The sequence below is a fragment of the Sinohyriopsis cumingii genome, unplaced genomic scaffold (assembly GCF_028554795.1).
Source record: "Sinohyriopsis cumingii isolate HCF-2022 unplaced genomic scaffold, ASM2855479v2 utg000198l, whole genome shotgun sequence".
In the NCBI taxonomy this organism is placed as follows: Eukaryota; Metazoa; Mollusca; class Bivalvia; order Unionida; family Unionidae; genus Sinohyriopsis; species Sinohyriopsis cumingii.
The window spans coordinates 2,378,185-2,396,313 of NW_028315875.1; positions in this window are offsets into that span (position 1 = coordinate 2,378,185).

Here is an 18,129-nt window from a genome sequence, read left to right on the forward strand (position 1 = left end):
TCTAATTTCTCTTTGAATCGGTTATGAATTTTTAGAAATCTAGTCATATTGTTTTTGTCTGTGTAACAAGCGTGCTGTCCTAACATTTACAGCTCGATTCACTTTTTACTGTGTCCGGTACTGTCCACATATTCTATGCAATCCATGTTTTGTTCTGAACATGTGCACTCAAGATGCAGATTGTATAAGACCTTATAAATTGATTCAACGCACCATCCATTCATCAACTTATATCTCATTACTTTATATGAAGATTAAGTCCAGACAGTACTTTCATATTCGTTGTATCAACCGACAAGGTTTTGCAGTGTTCAACAGTACATAATCTGTAATTATACTTATATTTGTAAGCAGCTAACATAGCATCAGGAGTTGATCTTGCCATATCTTTGCATCACTAGTGTTTTGTAATTCGTTATTCCACTATCTATCTAAGTTTTTCTATGCTGCACCCTTAACATTGAACAACGAAGCGTGTTTCCAATACTGATTGTATCATTTACTTCATTCTTTTAATTTAAATTAGATCAAGAAGAAAAGTTTTGAAAAAGTATACCTTCAAAATCGGTATATATGTACGGCGTGAAAGATGCACATGATTGTACTTCATTCATGTAGTGGATACACCTTTCCAATATCAACTGATTGGCTTTTTATTATTTATATGTAGTCTGCTTTCTCAGGCTACGATTGAGAGGTGTACGTTTTTGTGCATCATTTTTTGTCAATAATCGTTTTAGCTGTATCCCAGCTTTTATCAATTCATCAAATATTTTCCAATTCACTGGTACATCTCTTTTACCATTCATCCGTTTTGTTTATAAAATCTGTTAAACTTATTCATCTTAAAATTGTTTTTAACTCTCTCCATTTCAAATCTCCATTTTGCAAACAATTGTATCACCTAAGCTTTATCTGCGTGATTTTCAATATTTCCTCAATAAAGTTAGGAAGGTAGCCCCTTCCAAAGATTGGTTTCCATTTCAAATTCTGACATTTTCACATGTTTTAAATTTGGATATTCTGGACGATTAAGAAGTTAGAGGAACCGAATTGGTCAGCAGTTAAGGAACCGAACTGGTTGATCCATACGGTTGATCCATACGGTTAATCAATACGTTTGTTCTATACGGTTGATCCATATGGTTGTTCTATACGTTTGATCCATACGGTTGATCCATGCGGTTGTTCTATACGGTTGATCCATACGGTTGATCCATACGTTTGTTCTATACAGTTGATCCATACGTTTGTTCTATACGGTTGATTAATACGTTTGTTATATAATGTTGATCCATACGTTTGTTCTATACGGTTGATCCATACGTTTGTTCTATAAGGTTGATCAATACATTTGTTCTATACGGTTGATCCATACGTTTGTTCTATACGGTTGATCCATACGGTTGTTATATTCTCTTCGCCTAGACTGGAGTCCTATTTATTGACGTACGATAATTGTTACTGTAAAGATCGATTCGTTTTTGTAAATCATCAACCCATATTTTTGTTTAATTCTGAGAGAAATACTTCCATATTCTACTCTTTAAGCATCTGTTAATTCTCTCCACTACAGTTTCCTTATTGACAGAGAAAGTGTTCATTGTTATCCTTTTGCAGGAAATGCTTCATTTTCCTTTGTATTACTTTTGTGATTCGCATCACCGGTTCTTTTCTGGTTTTAGCTCCTCTAAGACCTTTTTCATCCTCCAGTTCTGGTTTCTCCTTTTCAGCCCGAACTCATTGTAAGTAAATACATATTGCTGTCAGCACATATTTATCTCAATTAGTAAGTTTTTGTAGGCTTGTATGTCAAAAATGTCTGCTTCACACTGGTAATCCACGTGACTAACATTAAATATTTTGCATGGAATTTTTTCTCTCGCTTGATTGGTAATATTGAATTAGACCTTTTTGTTCACTATGCTTTTTAATTCAGTGTATTTTATTTTATTTTTGTCCTGTCTAATTCATTCCCACAGTTGATTGAAAACTGTAAGCAGCTGGACTTTCAGGACTGTAGTAAACACTATTATGTATCTTTCTTTACAAACTCTCTTATCTCAGTCATTTAAAACCTTATAAAACGACTAGAGAATACTTTATGTCCAATTAATTGGGGTTTTATGTGTGTTATCATCATGCTAACATGACGTTTGTCTAAAACAGGTACTTCAATTGCCATCCATTTTGCAGCTTTAAATTTTTTGGGTCCTATAAGCTATGAATGATTTCATATTTATGTCAGATTTGGCCTTCTTATGTTTGATTCTAATATGACTTTTTAATAAAATGAATGGTGTCTTCAATCTATTTTTTTTCATACTTTTGATCTGATTATATTGAATTTTTTTTTTTTTAGATTATCTTGTGAAGTTTACAAGAACTTCAAATTAGACTGGAAATTTAATAGAATACAAAAATTCGCATATTTTAATTCTTTATAATGTATTGTTTTAAAACTGGTTTTAGCTCCAGAAATCCATTATATAATTATTACGTGTAACATGTAAATATTTGGATAGTGTGCTAATAATACTTTTATTTCTTAGTTTAATGATGTCGGATCCCTACACGAGTTGTTCATAGTCTCTATTACTATTAATTAATTATTGTAATGACATAATTAATTACTGCTCTAAAATTCTAGAACTAACCATGTATCTACATGTATAGGTGCAATGGTGGATATCAGCGCATTGTCTTCTCCAAAACTTGGTCACTGTAACTGGATATCCTCAGGCCATGACATCAATATTTCTCTATTCACAAAGAGATTAAGCATTAACCTTGCATTACAGTAAAAGTCAGATTTGTCCCTTGTATATTTTGCTCCATTTTTTATTGCATCAGATCTAACTTTCATGCGTGTACAGGGAAGAGAGAGAGAGAGAGAGAGAGAGAGAGAGAGAGAGAGATGCAAAATGTTCATTTCTAATTATTCCCTTATAACTGAAACTCACACATTGGAAATATGAAAAATAATATCGAGTGTTAATTGAATATTCTTTCCTGGGATTAAATTCAATTTTTCTTTGCATTTGCTCCAGCACAGGAATGTCCCCCGCTCTCATTGGAGAACCTGTCTCACGTCTTCTCAAGTGATGCCAAGCAGCCATTGATTTTGTCCAAAGTAACTTTCACCATTTCTTGTTTGATTGTTTTGTTTTTGCTGTTGTTTTTTGTTTGGTTATTTTTTAATTTTGGGGGTGGGGGTGGCAAAGTTGCGAGTACAGCTAAATCCAACCCATCTTCTCATGACTGCCTATTGATATAACATGGACTATATAGATTCTTTTATAGAGTCTCATGACTGACTAATTAACATGTACTGTAGACAGTCTCCTGACTGCCTATTGAATTAACATAGACTATTTTCAGTCGCACAACTGCCTATTGAATTAACATGTATTGTAGACAGTCTCATGACTGCCAATTGAAATAACATAGACTATAGGCAGGCCCAGGAATGTTTATTGAATTAACGTACATGACTATAGACAGTCTCATGACTACCTATGGGATTAATATAGAATATAGACAGTCTCATAACTACCTATGGGATTAATATAGACTATAGACAGTCTCATGACTACCTATGGGATTAACATAGACTATAGACAGTCTCATGACTACCTATGGGATTAATATAGACTATAGACAGTCTCATAACTACCTATGGGATTAATATAGACTATAGACAGTCTCATGACTACCTATGAGATTAACATAGACTATAGACAGTCTCGTGACTACCTATGGGATTAATATAGACTATAGACAGTCTCATGACTACCTATGGGATTAACATAGACTATAGACAGTCTCATGACTACCTATGGGATTAATATAGACTATAGACAGTCTCATAACTACCTATGGGGTTAATATAGACTATAGACAGTCTCATAACTACCAAGGGGATTAATATAGACTATAGACAGTCTCATGACTACCTATGGGATTAATATAGACTATAGACAGTCTCATGACTACCTATGGGATTAGTATAGACTATAGACAGTCTCATGACTACCTATGGGATTAATATAGACTATAGACAGTCTCATGACTGCATATTGATCAACATAGGCTTGCATTATTATTTTACAAAAAGAATTCAACGTAACACTGTAGTCATATATACATCGACATACGTATGGTCGTAGCGTCTTAACTGTTTTTATTTTTGCCTCTTTTATCATCATGAAATGTTCGCGTTCGCTTGTCTTATTTCGAATTTCAGTTTATCAGATGGCACAGTGCAATGTTTTGATGACATATTTGTTGTGATAAAGAGTCAACTGCAAGCTGCGCTATATGTACTGCACAAAGTGACAGCGATATGGACCAAATCGAGCGCAGCGGCACCTGCCGTAAAAAAATTTTAAACTATTTTCTCACTGTTTGTAAGTGAAAGACTATACTGTTGTTGTTTTTGTTTCGGGGGGTTTCAGCGCATGATAGGCTACACATCGCGGCCAGTATAAATGGTGGCAAAAGAACCCGGGGAAACCTCCGTAAGAACCATCGACCTACGTGAAGCTGCTGGCAAACTTTCTTGCATACCCACGTTAACCAAGCTCGAGATTCGAAACCACGCGGACAAAGGTGTGATGACAGTGATCGGTAAAGGCGAACACATTAGACCACTCGGCCACCTGAGTCCTTGAAAACAATGAAGTGCGAAGCCTTTATCGAAAATGCAATTAATACTTAATTCATTCATAGTTAATTAATGTCTCAAAACAATTGCTATGTCGAGGGTAGACAGTGAGAGATGATGGAAGTGGAGCGTCAAGTAAAGTGAATGTAGGAAAATATCGACACATTTAAACGGCTTCAAAATAAATCCGAACTTTTATTTGATACGATTTCTGAAAAGTAACGAAGAAACGATCACTTATCGCCTGCCCCTAAACTGGGCATCACTTAATATAACCTCAAATAAATTTGAGTGGTCTCTTCAGGTTGAAGGAAGTATGCTAACAGTAAACGCGAACAAATTAAACGAAAGAACTAATTATGACCGATATTTTGTGTTTGGAGTGAGAACATTTCTTGTGAACGGGTTTCAATTTACCACTCACAACAGATCTGCTGGATAACTAGGTATCGTTTTCTGTGGCTCCAGTCATTGCAACAGTCTTTAAAAAAAAATCGCTGTCGAAGCCTAATGTGGAGAGCAAATATTGGTGGACAAACTGTCACAGCCTAACATTCTGTTCTGCGCATTACCTGTCCTACCAGTATGTTCCTGTGGGTGTTGTTCTTCCTTCTTCGATACACTCATTCATTGTGTAACACTAGCATGGAAACAAATTTCAGATGAAAAATAAACGCTTATAATAAAAAGTGAAACATGCTGAAGACAAATTATTAATTTAGTCCTTCATATTGTGGTGCTTATCCACTGAATGTTGGTAGATTCAACGATTGTTCGTCCTAACTTTCCATTAAAGTTGTACCACCGTTTGGAGAAGAAGAAAAAATCTAGTTGCGTAATACAAAGTTAGACTTAAAGGAAAGTATTTGCAACCTTTAATGCATTTCAAAATCTTATGCTTTGTTAATCGTTCATTTCATTTACTTAGCAGTTGTACGCACGTAAATCAGAAAATATTAAATACACTAGTAGACACGTGATTAAGTAAGCAAACAAGGGCACCAAACATGTACACGGAATTATTTATGTAGTTTAACTTTATCGGTGTTTTTTGTGCAATAATTAGGGTATTTCCCGAACAAAACTACGATGTCAAAACAATGATTTTTACGGCAATATCCCTCGTAAAATATATAAGTAGCCAAATGTTACAACACAAACTCCAGCAATAATTTCGGACTGTTTACTCTGTATACGTTTCAGACAGCAAAAGTAGAACTTGTCGTATCGGAAGAGAAGAAAAGGGTCCCCCGTCTTTGTTTTTGTTTTTCTGTTCATTTTACTAGTTACTCTGAGTCTGAATTACATACAGAAGTCGGGAGTATGTTTGTAGCTCCGTAAATTTCAGCTCCTGGATTATGCAGCACGCCGTCTGACTAATGGGACTTCAAGACTCCAGTGTCGGTTTGTGGTTTAGACTGTACTCTCTTGTTACAGTGATCATCGTCACGTTAAATAAACAAACAGGAAGGCTTGGTAAATGGATGAGCGTGATTCAGATTAATCTCGCGAATGGCACAATCGATGAAATCCCCAGTTGCACGTATTATAACTGGTTCTAAAGTTTTGGAACTCCTAACTTATCAAAGATCTTTACTTACTAGCGATTACAGCAAAACATATCCAATGTAATTTTAATTTAAAATAGCATGGAAAAAATAACTTTGCAATGTGCATATAATAAAAACATTGCATAATATAACGGTGAGATCAGTTAAAAGTGCTATCTTTCATTTCAGTATTAGACATTCGACCTTTAACGAAGCGTATTATCTTGTGTATGCATATATAGCGCTTAGTTTTTATTCTATAAGGTTTATCGTGCTTAACCATTTTTTTTCAGTATACGCTGACGTATTGAATAACGTACTGTGCAAAGTGTAGTAAACCCTCGCTCTAACGAACCTCGCTTTTACTAGTTCCTTGATATAACACCCACATTGGACCCCAGATAATACACATAAATAAAGGAATACTTCGATATAAGAAATGCCTCGTTAAAAAGAAACTTAGCTTGAACCAATAATAATAATAACAATAACAATAACAATAACAATGGATCATTATTATATTTTTGCAATCATATCAAAGTGATATTGGAAGAGTTTCAAATAAATTAAATACCTGGAGAACAATGGTGACGGCTTTAACGTTTGACAAATTGAGTAGTCAGGTATATTTAAGCTTAGATCTCGTAAGGATACCTTGTGTTGACAAGTACAAGGAGTAAAAAAAAAAAGCAGGAAAATGACGATAAGACAAGAGATAAATATAATATTCTACACCATGCAATGTATTGTTGTAAAAATTTAAGAAGCCAAGAAGCCAAAAAAGACGTGCTATTAAAATTACAAATTAGTCATGTTAATTAAATTTTTAATAAAAATGGTTAATTATAGAATGGGGTAGTGGTATATTATTGTACTGGTATAATGTATTCGATTGCCCGATTCAGTAGCCCACACAGAAAATAGTCGATTTGCTTAGATTTAGTTAGGAATTCACATCCACAAATATAAATAGATAATATATTATTCATTATTTATTTATTTTTTGCTTTCATACTATCCTTTTATCTGGTAATCTATTTCTTTGATAAAAGATATACAATGGAATATATGTATCGACCTAGTAATCCATTGTTCTTTCTGCACAGTCATTCCGAATTCCTAAGACGGAAATAAAGGTGTATATAAATAATTATAGAGGATTACAAATATACAAATGTTTAGGGAGTCATAATGACAGTGTACATACTAAAATTAATCACTAGATCATTATTTGGATATGTCTGCTACGCACGGAAGTCTGTACCACCGACTTTAAACATCACATTTTGGTGATGTGTGCATGGTCGAAATGGTATAGGAGTCGGTGCTTGCAGGCCAGGCGATGGGTGCCGTTTACCCGCGGACCCGGGTCCCCTATGATAATACTATTTATTGGTATTTATAAAAAAAATTATATCAAGCAATCGCACGTAGAATCCAGGCATAGCACTTTCCGTTCTGTAGTGGTAATCCTCTCTGTCTGTCTGTCTGTCTGTCTGTCTCTGTCTCTCTCTCTCTGTCTCTGTCTCTCTCTCTGTCTCTCTCTCTCTCTCTCTCTCTCTCTCTCTCTCTCTATATATATATATATATATATATATATATATATATATATATATATATATATATAGTGTTTTTTTTCTTCTTTTAATGAAAATAATTATACAACGAGTGGCATATCAAATATACAGCAGACATACTATGCATGTATTTTATTCATATCACATACAAATACACATAACTGCATTTCCATAAAAAGCAGTAAAGACTGACTATATGTTACGATGTATTGACGGAATGAATGAACTCAGCACATCCCTGGCCAATGTGTCCGATACGAAATATAATTCTTTACTATTTACCTTTTGCGGCTAATCACTGTCTTCTTTGCAAATTCACAAGTTGCTTCTTTTATTTTTTGAACTTCTATTTTCATTCATATTGTTTGAATAAATATAAAACACACTTATGATCTAAGCATGAAAGACGGTTGAAATGAAGAAATTAGAACACTAGAAACAGAGAGGTAGTCATAGTGTTCTTTCACAATCCCATTTGTTTGTACCCCCTACCCATTTTAAAAACAGAAGGCATCAAGGATATGAAAAAATGCATAAAGCTTAGTCATTTCATTCGTTGATTTATAAATTCTAACATAATTGTCGCCAGGAATTTAGAAATGTTCAACATGTTGGCATTTCGAATCAAACGGGAGATTTTTAGCAACACGTTCGCAATATGACTTAGGCCATTCTCTGTTTTCAATCAACAGACGTGATGTACTCCATTATCTTTGAAAATCTCAATAATTCTGTAAAATGTGGATTTACATCTCTTTCAACATATGTATACACGAGTACCCTCCTATTTATCTATTCAGTTTGTGTTAGAAATATTATAACTATACATTGCAAATATTGGACGCAGACGACAATTTTACTGAACTATATATTACTCTAGAAAAAAAACCAGAAAAGGACAGCAAGCAGTCTGACTGTTGTTTTTCTTTACAACTGGAGCGTCCGATGCATTGAAACGCCAAAAATTCGACAATGTTAGGGACGCTTTGGCGTCAATTAGGTTAGAAATTATAAATCAATGAGTGAAATGACTCCCTTTTGTGCATTTTTTTAAAATTTTTTTTTTATCCTTAATGCTTTTTTGTGTTCATTTTTTTAATTTTTTTTAAATCGGTAGGCGGTTCAAACAAACAGGAAATTATGTGAATACTATAGCTACTTGAACACTGAACGAACAACCATTCACTTACTGGAGAGCGGGATATATAAACTTAGCGAAAAGACGAATGAACAGTATGTAATTTAAACATTTAAATGTTTTCACAGTTGATCTAAGTCATTATTATGTTGTAACTATCATTGATGCCGACCAAACAACTGTTTCTGCTGTCCATTTCCCTCTGTCCACTTTCCGTTGATATGTATGGTCTTAAATTTTGCCATCATGTCCGCAGACAGCATTGCATGATGCAGTCGAATTCCTGCCACGCTTGTTCTTTCACGAATTTTCGATGGTATCCTCCGAGAGAGAGAGAGAGAGAGAGAGAGAGAGGTAGTGGTGGTGTTGAGGAGACTTACTATAAATGCATTTATGTATTGCCCATCCCTATGTTTCTTTGTTGTTCGATTAATCTTTGAGTGAGAGACAAAAGCGTGGGGATGTGGGCGATCTTCGGACATTTTAGTATCTAATAATGTTTTTTTAGAACATTATTAATAGGTTTTATAAAGTAAGAAGAAAACAAGTTTTAAATAGATCACAGTATGCGCTTTCCTCTTAACTAAGACATGTACCTGACTGTCTATTGCAACTTTGTATCATTGGTAGTGTGAATACTGTATTTAAAGGACATTGCAACGTGTACACATAACTGTTAAGAAGATCTAGGCTCTTGTTGGTTGTTTGGTGCACGTATTGTTCTCTTTTTGTTTCTCTCACTCCACAGATTTTCCGTATTTTGTCCTTGTGTGTGCAGCGTGTGTGTGTGTGTGTGTGAGAGAGAGAGAGAGAGAGAGAGAGAGAGAGAGAACGCGATCAAAGGAAAAGCAGAGATGATTTGTATGGAAAGTGTGTACGATCCTTAATTCATTTAGAAAACAAATATTATTACGTTTTTCTCGATACTATCTCATGTAGCTAACAATCAATCAGTGGAAACACATCACTAATTTAGAGTATAGAAGCGATAACTGTTGACACAGAACCTACTATTATATATATATATATATATATATATATATATATATATATATATATATATATATATATATATATATATATATATATATATATATATTCAGATTTATTTACTTTATTTTTTATCTTTTTTTAAAATGTGCATTATACATAATTAAAAAATTATTAATAAAACTGTTTATATCTATTTATTCATCAATTTTATAAATAGTTACCAACAGAGATATGTGTATCTTTAAGGTCCAGTTTTATGTATATTTATGTATTAAAATACCATTAATCTGTGCTGTATATGCGTATCTCCATGTCAATTATTCGTTAAAGAATAAGACAACTAGGTTAAAAATGTAAGCTATGACGTCATCTTGTTTATGTCATATTGTTATATCATTAATAACTTAGAAACGAAATATATTTAATGACGTAAGCAACACACACACATGATATGTATATGAAACAAATGAGCCTGCGTTTGTAAAATCGGATCTGGGGGGCATGGGGCAGGAAATATTCACAAAGCTAATCCGACATCCTGGTCATGAATAGGATACCCATTCCGGATCACGCTTCCTGTTGCTGTGGAAACGTGCACATGTGTGCTATGTGACCTGGAAAGTAATCCTCCCCCCTCCCCTCCCCCTCTGTCTCTCTTCCCTCCCCCTCTCTCTCTCTCTCTCTCTCTCTCTCTCTCTCTCTCTCTCTCTCTCTCTCTCCTTATTTTATGAATGAATATTTTAGTTAAATTATACAAAATGTTTAAGACTGAATATGGCCAAAAACATGTAATTGAAATTCTGGAATTTTCTTCACTGCTCTATCATTGCAGAAGTTTTTATTACTTTTACCAGATCTTTTTCCTTTCTTTTGATTGCACTTGAAATGTAGTCTTTATATATAATTGTCTAGGAAAGCCCTGGTTTCTATACCTAATGCTTTCTTCTAAACTAAATATATACATTTTATTGTATTGTAAGAAGCGATTTTTAAATAACATCTTGGCTGCACATTAAATAGCGATCGTGCGCGCATACTTGTGTTGACGCGAGTTAACTTAAGTCAGATTGCAGAGATGCAGCGTTGTCACGCTTTGTAGCCAAACGCTAAGTATTTCGTACTTACCCCGTTACCCGTGTATGACTATCCAAACTGTAAAGATCATATACAATGATGTGATGTTACATAACATGCCTACAGGTCACGATCTGTGCTGTTCATTAAAAGTGAAAGGTGTTGACTCTGATCCGAGGGCGCATGATTTAATGATATAAATGGCTCTATACATTTTATTATGTAACACACACACACACACACACACACACAGTGTTCATAATCTAACACGTGTTATATGTAGGCATCAATTGTATTTAGCGCCACACTATGTTTACTAGCACAGGAGCTTAATTATATTTCCTCTCAATAGTATTATGCCTCAGTTAGTAACATCAACAAAGTATTTGTAAATTGTTGAATTTATCCATGCAGCAGGATAAACCCATGTTTCTAGGAGGTGAAAAGATCTGGTTTGCTTGAACATTATCCACTGTCTTAAATTCGAATTCTGAGCTCATCAATTTCAGTTTCATTTCAAAAATAAATTCAGAAAATTGGGGAAAATTATTGTTGATAGTTTTCATTGAATAAGTAAGGAGAATTATATTTCTTATTTTCATTTGAAAGAGAAGCTAACTATGTTTTAGGTTCATACTTTAGATTGAAGTTAGTGAGTGGATAAGTACAAAGTAAGTAATAAAATCGAATTCTGACTGTTTTATCTCAGGAATGACGTACATGACAAAGTCATGGATGAAAAGTTCTTAGATGTGGACTTTTTTTCTGATGAAAGCTGAGAAAACATTTTCTTTATATTCATGAAGATAAAAAATTTAAAAAATAATTTAAAAATAAACAACGAATTAAATTAGCTTTTAAACATTTTATATAGGAAGCATGTTATTAATATTCTAAAAGTCTAGCTATAAAGAACCACACCAACAACCACTCTGCGAATAATCAAGTAAATAGTACAAATTTCTCATCGATCGATTTAGGAGGAAAGCAGCCCCGGCCTTAGGGCAAGGCGAACGAACGCTTGTTGCCTTGAGCCCTTCATGCTGCCTTGGGCCCCACACATCCTAGGACCGGGCTTGGAGAAAAGGAAAAAGACGAATGAAACTTTGCCGACAGGAATATATTGACAATAGGCCTACATGCAAAGTCCTTGCCTGAGTTCCGGAATAAAAGATTTATGTTGTATTTTTAATAGTACCTATTAATATTTACTTGAAAAATAAAATTCCCACCATTTTCCTTATAATGCAATCTGCAAGTATGAATGACTAGCATGTAAGCCAAGACCAGCTCATTTTAGGGACCATTTTGAGGAGACGGATGTACTGGCCTTTGGTTTCGACTAATGAACGGATCGTAAACAACGAACTCCAAAGCCAGGGTTGAACGCCACTGCACCAGGCTGCAATTGACTGCAAAATTGTCAAGCCTATCGGTATCAGAAGTTATGTACGTCAGTGATTTAATGAAGCTGTCTAATTCTCTCTCTCTCTCTCTCTCTCTCTCTCTCGTAATTTGTCACTTTGCCGCGTCATGGAAATAATATGGCAAACGGACTTTACAAATCAAAGAGTCAACATATGAACATTTTTGGTTGGTACGTATGTATGTATGTATGTATGTATGTATGTATGTATGAACGTACGTATTTTACATAATCCAGAATCAGCAATATCAGGCTATTAGAATGAGGTTTGTTTACATGGGAACTGAGTAAAATTTGACGTTGTTCTGACCCAGTTTTGGTCTAAGATCACATATCCAATTATCTGATTCTAAAAACACACTGAAGGGCGAACTAGTATATATGATTTTCTCCAGTCTTATGTGTCTAGTTAGATATATTATTAGAACAGTATACTATAATAACAGATACATATACAATATCATTGATTTACACAGAGTCCATCTTCCTCTCCTCGATCTTGTCTTTCTCCTAATTTCGTCAATTCTTACAGTAAATAAATAAGTCATAGTCAATACACTACTTGTAGCTGCATGCTACAAATTATATACCGTGAGAATTGCTCATTATAAGAATATTAAAATGTAAATAATATAAGTGGGAGAGGGTATTTATCGGCATCGTGTCTTGCCCTATTTCAGTCAAAATATGTAACAAATAAATAAAATTTTAAAAAAAAGCACGTGTATTGATCGTGTGTGTCAAAACAACTGTATTGCTTGCATGTGTAATAACTACGGTATTGCTTGCAAGTGTGAAGACACCTATATTCCTTGCAGGTGTAAAAACAGCTGTATTCCTTACAAGTGTTAAAACAACGGTATTGCTTGCATGTATAAAACAATTGTTTTGCTTGCATGTGTTAAAACAACGGTACTGCTTGCATGTATAAAAACAATTGTTTTGCTTGCATGTGTTAAAACAACGGTATTGCTTGCATGCATAAAACAATTGTTTTCCTTGCATGTGTTTAATAAACGGTATTGCTTGCATGCATACAATCAATTGTTTTGCTTGCATGTGTTTAAACAACGGTATTACTTGCATATATAAAACAATTGTTTTGCTTGCATGTGCTTAAACAACGGTAAAACTTGCATGTATAAAATCAGTTGTTTTGCTTGCATGTGTTTAAACAACGGTATTGCTTGCATTCGAAGAAACTGCTACCGTGCTTGCGTTTGTATAAAAAAAAGACATCTGCATTGTTTGCATGTGCAGGAAGTATTGTTTGTATTCAGCCGCTTGGCCTTTATTTTTTATAGGTCGACAAAAAAGCGATGGTATGGCAAACTTTGCAAATAGCTACTCTCGTAGTTTGCTTTATTGTTTTGGGTTGTTTGGAGGGGTAAAATAGTAAAATCAGAAGAAATTCGTCTTCGTCCTGAATTGTTTAATAAATGATGCTGAATAAAATATTCAGTGTTTCGTAAATAAATATAAAAGATCCGAATACTGTTCTTTGATTTATATAAAACAATTGCGCTTAACCAGTGTGTGAAATTGATTACTTTATGAACATTTACGGCTTTTTTATAAAAACTAAGTTAAATGCGGAGAAACATAATATATGTGCATTATTACTTACGATAATTTGTTAGCTTTCATTTTTGTCTAGAGTTAAAATGTTCTTGTGCAATCTGGCATACCAACGCCCGTGTACATCAGAACATAAAATATTATCAACAGTCTACATCGTGTGTAGACCATTACATATCAAGAGGCGCCATTAATTAGGAATAGTTTGGTAACGCTTGCTTATCATATGATTCTATTGCTAGCCTAATCCATTCTTTTAGAGATATACATGTCAAACTTTGCCCTCAAACCGGAAGCTCCGGAAAGGGTGTATGTCTCAACTCCGACAAAGGGCCAGAAGCAGATTTGTCATCCTGAGCCCAGCTACCTAATTATTTTAAGTCTTTAGTTTGTTATACAACTGTTTACCACATGAGTTGCATGTATCTTCATTAAAAATAAATTGCATCAAAGCATAATACGAAAATGGAATATATTATTGCAGATACCTCCTCACCCTCATCATCATCATCATCATCATCATCATCATCATTTACTCATCTGTAATGGGTGGGGGACTCATAATGACAAAAATAGCTAGCTGCCATTTTTCTTTATTATTAAACGATACAAAAAGTTACTATGACGGTCCCTGTACCTGATATTCTATCTATCTAATCATTATTAATTTAGAGCCACAAAATTAGTATTAATAACAGCTTTACTGCACGTCCGTGCAACAAGTTCAAGGTTTATATGGGTACTTTTGCAAACTTAATTTGGGAATTATCATAATAGATCACTGACCGACTACTGCATTTGCTTTTGGGGCGTAATCAACCAGATATAATGCTGACTACTGTACTCGCTTTTGGGGAGTAAATCCATCAAATATAATGCTGACTACTGTACTCGCTTTTGGGGAGTAAATCCATCAAATATAATAGTATTGACTAGTGCACTCGTTATAAGCGAGAAATCAAGCAAACATTAGATTATAGACAAGTGCGGTAATTGTAAGAGGTCAATATGCCAAACATCGTGTCATAAGGGAGTAGTCCACCAAATATTAGGTTATAAACAAGTACACAGTCCTTACAAGGGATTAATTTACCAAACATCATGTCATAAGGGAGTAGTCCACCAAATATTAGGTTATAAACAAGTACACAGTCCTTACAAGGGATTAATTTACCAAACATCATGTCATAAGGGAGTAGTCCACCAAATATTAGGTTATAAACAAGTACACAGTCCTTACAAGGGATTAATTTACCAAACATCATGTCATAAGGGAGTAATCCACCAAATATTAGGTTATAAACAAGTACACAGTCCTTACAAGGGATTAATTTACCAAACATCATGTCATAAGGGAGTAGTCCACCAAATATTAGGTAATAAACAAGTACACAGTCCTTACAAGGGATTAATTTACCAAACATCATGTCATAAGGGAGTAGTCCACCAAATATTAGGTTATAAACAAGTACACAGTCCTTACAAGGGATTAATTTACCAAACATCATGTCATACGGGAGTAGTCCACCAAATATTAGGTTATAAACAAGTACACAGTTCTTACAAGGGATTAATTTACCAAACATCATGTCATAAGGGAGTAGTCCACCAAATATTAGGTTATAAACAAGTACACAGTCCTTACAAGGGATTAATTTACCAAACATCATGTCATAAGGGAGTAGTCCACCAAATATTAGGTTATAAACAAGTACACAGTCCTTACAAGGGATTAATTTACCAAACATCATGTCATAAGGGTGTAGTCCACCAAATATTAGGTTATAAACAAGTACACAGTCCTTACAAGGGATTAATTTACCAAACATCATGTCATACGGGAGTAGTCCACCAAATATTAGGTTATAAACAAGTACACAGTCCTTACAAGGGATTAATTTACCAAACATCATGTCATACGGGAGTAGTCCACCAAATATTAGGTTATAAACAAGTACACAGTCCTTACAAGGGATTAATTTACCAAACATCATGTCATAAGGGAGTAGTCCACCAAATATTAGGTTATAAACAAGTACACAGTCCTTACAAGGGATTAATTTACCAAACATCATGTTATAAGGGTGTAATCCACCAAATATAAGCTTTTTTTATTTATTTTCCTCAGAGATAATTATATTGTTGTTGCTATTATTATTAGTAGTAGCAGTAGTAGTAGCAGTAGTATTAGTGTTAGTAGTAGTAGGAGCAGTTATAGTAGATGCTATTTTTCGGTGACATTAAATCTATTAAAATCGTTGTATACTGATTGCATATCCTCCTTGAAATATATGTCCGCGCCTTCTAGAATATAGTGGACTGTGAACTGAGAGTCGTGTTTTCACATCTTAAAGGATAGGCCATTTGACGGGAATGTTGGCTTTCCATTACGTAAAGAAACCAACCCACAACGTATGTACTTTGGAACAATATACGTTAGGAAGGAGTGTAAAGTAAGGATCGTTACATAACTTCATTAAGTTATCGACATGTGTAGAGTTTGAATTTTACCACCGTCATAAAACATACTACATTTTGGCCACAGAGTAAAGGCAGATTTAATTATGTTGTTTGTAGTATATAAAAATTTTTTGTATACATTTGATTTTTCGGCTGTTTAAATAGTTAATATTTCTGTTTGCTTAATATTTCTCTTAAAATGTAATGAATTGTTCGTGAATTCAGCGATTAAAAATATGACTATCCATTAATTTCACTACATATATTCACAGACTAATTTCGGACTTAGTACTGAATGCTTATATTAAGAACCACGTGATCTTCATTAGTACAATCTCTTTGGAAAATAAGCAGCCTTCTAAAATGCTTCTTCATTGCTCAAAAACTGTTCATGATGAGGGACTTCAGTCAGCGACACATTTAATTGAACTCTCATGTAACCTTGCCAAAATCAATGGCTTGTATAGCTACTTGTAGGACATTAGAGATCACAAATAATTCAAACAAACAATAATCTAATGCTAACGTTTTTTATAATTCAACTACGACAAAATTTTAACATGTCACGTGTCGTTATGGTTGTCAGTGAAAATAGTATGCAGGGAAACTTTCCTAAACCAGTTTCTTCTCTAATTTAGCATCCTCTACAAACTGGCCACATGCTGTAATCCAAGCAGGCCTATCAAATATCAGCAAACAGGCCACCTGAATAAAATGACAAGATCTTTGTCCCAATAGTATGCTGTTTAAGGACGTTTCACTGTATAAAGTTGCATTTCGGGGACAGGATAATGTATTTAAAATGCATCCACTATGGAATCCAAAAGGATTTAAAGCAGAAATATACCACTTTTGAATCCAAAAAGACAGAAAGTAGAAATATACCACGTTTGAATACAAAAGGTCTCAAAGTAGATATGTACCCATAACTGATGACCAGTATGGCAGGTTTAATGACATCAAATAAATGGTAACAATAATTTATCATTTTAAAGACCATGAAAGAAAATAACAGCATGCAGAATCGAGTTTTGAATTAATATTTGCCCTTTTCTACCCTCATTTTAACAGAATTCATAGTTGGTCTTTTCTACCATCATTTTAACTGAATTAATATTTGCCCTTTTCTACCCTCATTATAACTGAATTAATATTTGCCCTTTTCTATCCTCATTTTAACTGAATTCATATTTGGTCTTTTTTACCATCATTATAACTGAATTAATATTTAAAGCCCTTCTTTACCGTGATTTTAAGTTTAGTAATCAATTTACATAATTAAACTCCAGCTCACATTTCATTGTAACCAAAAAAAATTCATCTTAGACAATCAGTATGTAATTCTGTTTTTTTTAAACTGATTTATTTTCAAAATATAATGATTTATGTGATCCAAAGTCCTGTCGAATTTGAAAAAATTTACCGGCTTCTGTATTGGTACCTCCGTTACGTTTTATATACTCTTTAGAAGGAAAAAAAAATGTGCGTTATTTTAATGTTGACGACCTTTGAATTTTGTTTATTTTTTGCACAAGTTTCTATTTCAAAACATCTCTGCAAAAATAATTATATCCGAAAGCTATGGATGTAAGAAATAGATAAAATATTGTCAAAAAGTCTCACCCTGGGAAAACCCATTTTAATTCTTATGTTAACTTCGATGCTCT